Raw genomic sequence first — 6,112 nt, 5'->3', positions numbered from 1 at the left:
AGATTTAGATGATGTAGAGCGAATTATTGACAGAAAAGATACAAAGAGGCAGTATCGTAGTGATACCGTGGAAAGTGAGATAGACGGACTTGGGAGATAAGCATATCCTCGGTAGCGGAAGCAAGGGGGTGGAGTCAAGTTGTGATGGATATGGCGTGAGCGTGTGGAACAATAAGGTGAATGAAGTGGTGGATTCCGTGCATAGGACTCGGAGAATGGCTGCTCACTATTTTGGAATGAAAGTAGGCTAATGGGAGGCGAAATGCATAAGTGGGATCGGCTATTAGAATTGATGGAATGGGGGCTCTCAGTTCACTCGTCACTCCCCTTTGAAGCATAGAGCTTCTACCCTTGACTTTCCATCATCTAATCACCTACTAGACACCCTCCCCAATTTGAAATTGAATCCACATCGCCCAAAATCACTTGTGTTGCACCTCAACATGTTCTTGATCCGCTCTAGGAGCCTAACTTCTCCACACTTGTTCCCAAACCATTGGATGAAAGAAAATTAATTCATGACTGTGCATGCTAAAGATTGTTAAAAAAAAAACAGGTTCAATTCATGTAGAATTCTGTAAAATTAAATGCATGAACCATAGTTTGTCACCTAAAAATGAACTATCTCCCCCCCATTAAAACCTGCATTGTCCTCAATGCAAAGCTACTAAAATCATGAAGAATAAAATTGAGGTTAGAGGGCAAACAGTGATATGGAGGATATGGGGCCCTTTAGCATTGTGAACAAGAGATCCTGGCGATAACTCGGATTTGCTGAATTACATACTCCATAACCTGGTCAAAGTTACCACAAGAGATGCAACAAAAGTGAGGAGCTATAATAGTAAAAGAAAATAATGCAAAGAAAAAATGAATCCTAAAAGCGTAATGAAAAGAAAATAAATCTTATTGATGCTCTTAAGTAGAGGTGATGTCGCGCTTCTAAAGAAATGTCTTCATTAGGGGTGCGGCTCGTGTTCAAGGAAGGGTTTCAAGCGCTGCCCATTGACCTTGAATTCAGCTCCATGTGTTGGATCTCGAGCGAGAACAGACCCATTGTCGAAATGTTGACATACTACATAAGGTCCATCCCATCTTGATTTAAGCTTTCCTGGAAATAGTTTAAGTCGAGAATTATATAACCATACTTTTTGGCCATGGGCAAAAACCTTCCTGTGTATGTGTTGATCATGGAATGCTTTCATCTTGGCTTTGTAGATGCGTGAATTTTCGTATGCCGTTCACGCAACTCCTCCAACTCATGCAGCTGCAATGGCGATGGTCACCTGCATCATGTAACGATACGTTAAGTTTCTTGATAGCCCATAAAGCACGATGTTCGATTTCTAAGGGAGATGACAAGCTTTTCCAAACACCAACCTGAATGGCGACATTCCTAACGGGGTTTTATATGCCGTCCGATATGCCCATAACGCATCCGGCAATTTGCTCGACCAATCCTTTCCATTAGGGTTAATAATTTTCTTCAAGATTTTTTTTATTTCTCTATTGGAGACTTCCACTTGGCCATTGGCTGGAGGGTGATACGGAGTGGTAAGCGATGATGAACTCCATATCGTTTAACAACTCTTTAAAGACTTTGTTATTGAAATGAGTTCCACCATCGCTAATAATGGCTCGTGGGCATCCAAACCGAGAGAAAATATTATCCTTGACAAATTTAACAACTTCTTTATGATCATTTTTTCGTGTTGGTATGGCTTCTACCCACTTAGAGACATAATCTACACCTACCAAAATATATTCATAGCCCAAAGAAGGAGGAAAGGGTCCCATGAAATCAATGCCCCAAAGATCAAACAACTCAACTTCAAGGATAGGGTTTAAAGGCATAGCGGCATTGCGACTTACATTGACCACCGCTTGACATCGAATGCATCTCTTGCAGAATTCATATGCATCCCGATGAAGATGAGGCCAATAAAATCCACATTGTAGGACCTTATGTGCCGTTATCTTGGAGGCGTAGTGTCCTCCATAAGGATGAGTGACATGATTCCAAGACTCTCCATTGTTCATCCTCGGGTATACATCTCCTAAAAATTTGATCGACGCCTAATCTAAATAATTCAGGCTCATCCCAATAGTAATACTTGATATCCTTAAAAAACTTTTTTCTATCATCATAATCCCAACCTTGAGGCAATTGCCCGATTACTAAGTAGTTTACTATATGAGCATACCAAGGCAATTTCCGTGTAGAAATTTCTAAAATATGCTCATCAGGAAAGAATCTGTGATGGGAGTTAGGGCTGGCAATGATAGGCGGGAGAGGTGATCAGCCGCACCATTATCCACTCCCCGCCTGTCTTTAATTTCAATATCGAATTCTTGCATAAGTAGGATCCATCTCATTAATCTAGGTTTTGTCTCTTTCTTACTTAACAAATGTCTAAGTGCAGCATGATCTGAAAAGATTATAATCTTACTCCTATTAGGTAAGATCAAATTTATCCAAAGCAAAGACGATTGCAAGTAATTCCTTCTCTGTGGTAGAGTAATTTACCTGGCGGCGTCGAGAGTCTTACTTGCATAATAAATAGCTGTCGGTTTCTTGTCTTTGCGTTGTCCCAACACAGCTCCACTGCATAATCTGAAGTATCACAAAAAATCTCAAACGGTTCACTCCAATTTGGAGCTTGTAAGATGGGAGCCATAACTAATGCTTCTTTAATCAAATTAAAAGCCAAATTGCATTCATCATTCAAAATAAGTTCTTTGTCTTTAGATAGAAGCAAAGTGAGAGGTTTAGCCACTTTGGCAAAATCTTTAATAAAGCAGACGATAAAAGCGGCATGGCCCAAAAACCCCTAAGTTGCTTTAGGGTCGATGGAAGTGGAAGCTCCTTGATGATCTCGATCTTTGCCTTGTCCACAGCCAGCCCCTCCTTGCTGATATGATGACCTAAGACGATCCCCCTGTCCACCATAAAATGTGATTTCTCCCAACTGAGCACTAACTTGTTGTCTTCGCAAATCTGTAACACTTTATCCAAGTTAGACAAACAAGACCCAAAAGATTCACCAAACACGGAAAAGTCATCCATGAAAACTTCAAGACATGTACCAATTAAATCAAAAAACATTGCACTCATACACCTTTGAAAGGTTGCTGGTGCATTACAAAGTCAAATGGCATTTTCTAAAAGCAAATGTTCCTAAAGGACATGTGAGCGTAGTTTTATCTTGGTCACTTTCATGAATGCTAATTTGATTATATCCTGAGTACCCATCAAGAAACAATAAAAACTCTGTCCAGCTAATTTTTCAAGTATTTGATCAATGAAAGGTAGAGGATAATGGTCTTTTTGTTGCTAGATTTAACTTTCGGTAATCTATGCATACTCGCCAACTCGATGCTACCCTCGTCTGGATCTCTTCTCCATCCTGATTCTTTTGGACAGTAATCCCTGTTTTTAGGTACCACATGAATTGGACTCACCCACTTACTATCTGAAATTGGGTAAATGAATCCTGCTTTCAGCCATTTGGTAATCTCCTTGACACCACATCGTAAAGATAAGGATTTAATCTCGTTGATGCTGAACTGATGGTTTGGATCCTTCCTCGATAAAAATTCTATGCTGACAGATATCAGGACTAATTCCCTTGATGTCGTCTATGGTCCATCCAATAGCGCTCTTATGCTGTCGTAAGACATCTAATAGGTTAAATTCCTGCTCTAAAGTGAGGGTTGAAGAGATAATTACTGGATATGTCTTTCTTGGACCTAAAAACATATTTAAGGTGAGAAGGAAGAGGTTTCAATTCTAATTCTTCAGTGGGCGTAGATCTGTAGTTATTCATGTTTTCACCCTTCATTTCACCATGGTCGTCCTTCTCCCCTCATAGGCACTCTCATTCACGCCATCACCTCATAGATTACTTTCCCTATAACATGGCATTCATCATTTTCATCATCTAGGAACATGTATAAATGTCTTCCTGGCTACTATTGGGATACTTCATCAATTGAGAGATTGGTAACTCAACCTCTTCTTTTCCCATGCAATTTGATTTTCCTGCATTCCAATCTGTGTTCACTCTTACGGTAGCTAGGAATGGCCGTCCTAAAATAATCGGTGCATGACTAATTTTTCCTGAAATTTTTACATCCACTACTATAAAATCGACAGGAAATGAACACTTTTCTACTTTCATCACCACATCCACCAACTGTCCACACGGTCTTCTAATTGATCCGTCCGCTAACTGCAATTCTAAATTTACAGGTTGTAATTCACCAAATTTAAAAGTCTCAAGTAGGGCCTTAGGCATGATATTCACACTTGCTCCTGAATCAAGTAAAGCTTTGGTGAATACTTCCCCCCTAATTTCGCATTTGATCACTGGTGCTCCCGGATCCTTGCACTTTTGAGGTAATTCATGTAGAAAAATTGAACTAATATTCTCAGAAAGTTGAATCCTCTTTTGCTTCCTAGGAGGTGTACACAGGTTTTTCACAAATTTGGAATAATCAGGGATGTACTGGATCGCATCTAAAACAGGAATTTCGACCGTAGCCTCTTTCAAATACTCAAGAAGTGGGCTGTCTTTCGATTTTTCTTTCTTCGCTTGTAAGGCACTAGGGAAAGGGATAGGTGGGCAATATGTTTTGGGGTTGGGTTCCTTTTCCAGATTTTCCTCTACCCCTTCATCCTCATCCTTTTCTACTTCCTCTAACTTATCCTCCACTTCATTTCGTTTCTCTATAGCTGCAAATGGATTAGCCAACTCTTTCCCACTCCTAAGTTTTGATATAGCACTCAGCTCTCCTATTTCTTGTTGTTCAGTCAATGCATGCATGTCATGAATATGCTCATTAACTACACTACACATGTCATCAACATAAAGTAAATTGCTAGGATTAATACAGGCCTGAGTAGGGAGTTTACCTGATTTGGCGCCCATCTTCATAGGGTCTTCACACGTACCTTGCGGTGCTCCCCCGTGCGCAAATTGTTGACCGCTGTGAAGGCAGATCTCCGCCTTGAGCTTCTCCATCTCCCTCCGATGCCTCTCCTCCATTTCTTCAAAAAGCTTGAGCATCCTCTTCTTGTCTTCTTGCAGCTCCTCGATGACCTTGGTGAGAGTCGCATTAGTGGGATCTGAAAAATTTCGGTAAGGTTGATAATGTTGTTGGTGTTGGGGATTGTTCGCCTTGGATTGGAACTGTTGTTGGGGTGGTCGGTTGTTGTTGTTCCATCCCTGTCCTCCTAAGTTTCCTCTAGTTCCCCATTGGACATTGCTCCCTTCTTGCCTGCCTATAGCATTCACTTCTGATATCATAGGGCATTCTTCTCCGGTGTGGCTATCACTTGAGCACATTTCACATCGATTTATTTGGTTGGGTGCTCTTCCGCTATTCTGACCTTGCCATAGTGAGATTATTTTTCATTCATCTTTTCCATGGCTTTTCCCATCATTACACCTATCTGTTTTCAATTCTATCCATAGTAATCTGGGGTTCAACCCTTTAACATCCAACAGTCCACCTTTCCGAGGGTAACCCTAACATGATCGGAGGCATCTTGGTGATAGGCTAAATTATCGGACATTTTTTGTAGTAGTGCCATAGCTTCATCTTCATACATGTCAGCTATTGCTCCTCCACTCGAGATATCAACTCTGCCTCTCTCCACATCATTTAAGCCTTCATAGAAAATTTGCACTAACTCCCATTTTTGAATGCCATTGTGGGGGCACTTCCTAATGAGCCCCATCAATCTCTCCCATGCTTCGCTAAATGTATCATTTCCTGCTGAAAATTTCTAATTTCTCTTCTGAAAGAATTTGTCCTAGCCACTGTATAATATCTTTTAAGAAGCTCTTCTCCATATCATTCCATGATTCAAAATTTGTTCCCAATGTTCTAAACCAATCCTTGGCTCTATCCTTAAGGGCATGAGGAATAGTTTCATTCTCACAACTTCCTTTGAAATTCTGGGGTAAGTGCAACTATCACATGCTTCATAAAATTTTTCTAAGAAGTCATAGGGCTCTTCGTTTGCCTTCCCCAAAAAGGACGGTAATAGCTGAAATTGGTGTGGATCGATTCTAAACATCACATCTTCTCCAATCGGGGCAGATAT

General features: G+C 40.6%; 1 non-coding gene across 1 annotated transcript; it reads left to right on the top strand.

Annotated features, from left to right (window-relative positions):
- Positions 1–5,708: 5,708 nt before the first annotated feature.
- LOC144708118 (small nucleolar RNA R71) lies at positions 5,709–5,813 on the top strand. The gene has a single exon (XR_013582662.1). It is a non-coding gene; the product is annotated as a small nucleolar RNA R71 (small nucleolar RNA).
- Positions 5,814–6,112: the final 299 nt, after the last annotated feature.

Source organism: Wolffia australiana, chromosome 9 (assembly GCF_029677425.1).
Source record: "Wolffia australiana isolate 7733 chromosome 9, ASM2967742v1".
Classification (NCBI taxonomy): domain Eukaryota; kingdom Viridiplantae; phylum Streptophyta; class Magnoliopsida; order Alismatales; family Araceae; genus Wolffia; species Wolffia australiana.
Note: the sequence above shows the minus strand (reverse complement) of the source record. Positions and strands in the feature narration are given on the sequence as shown.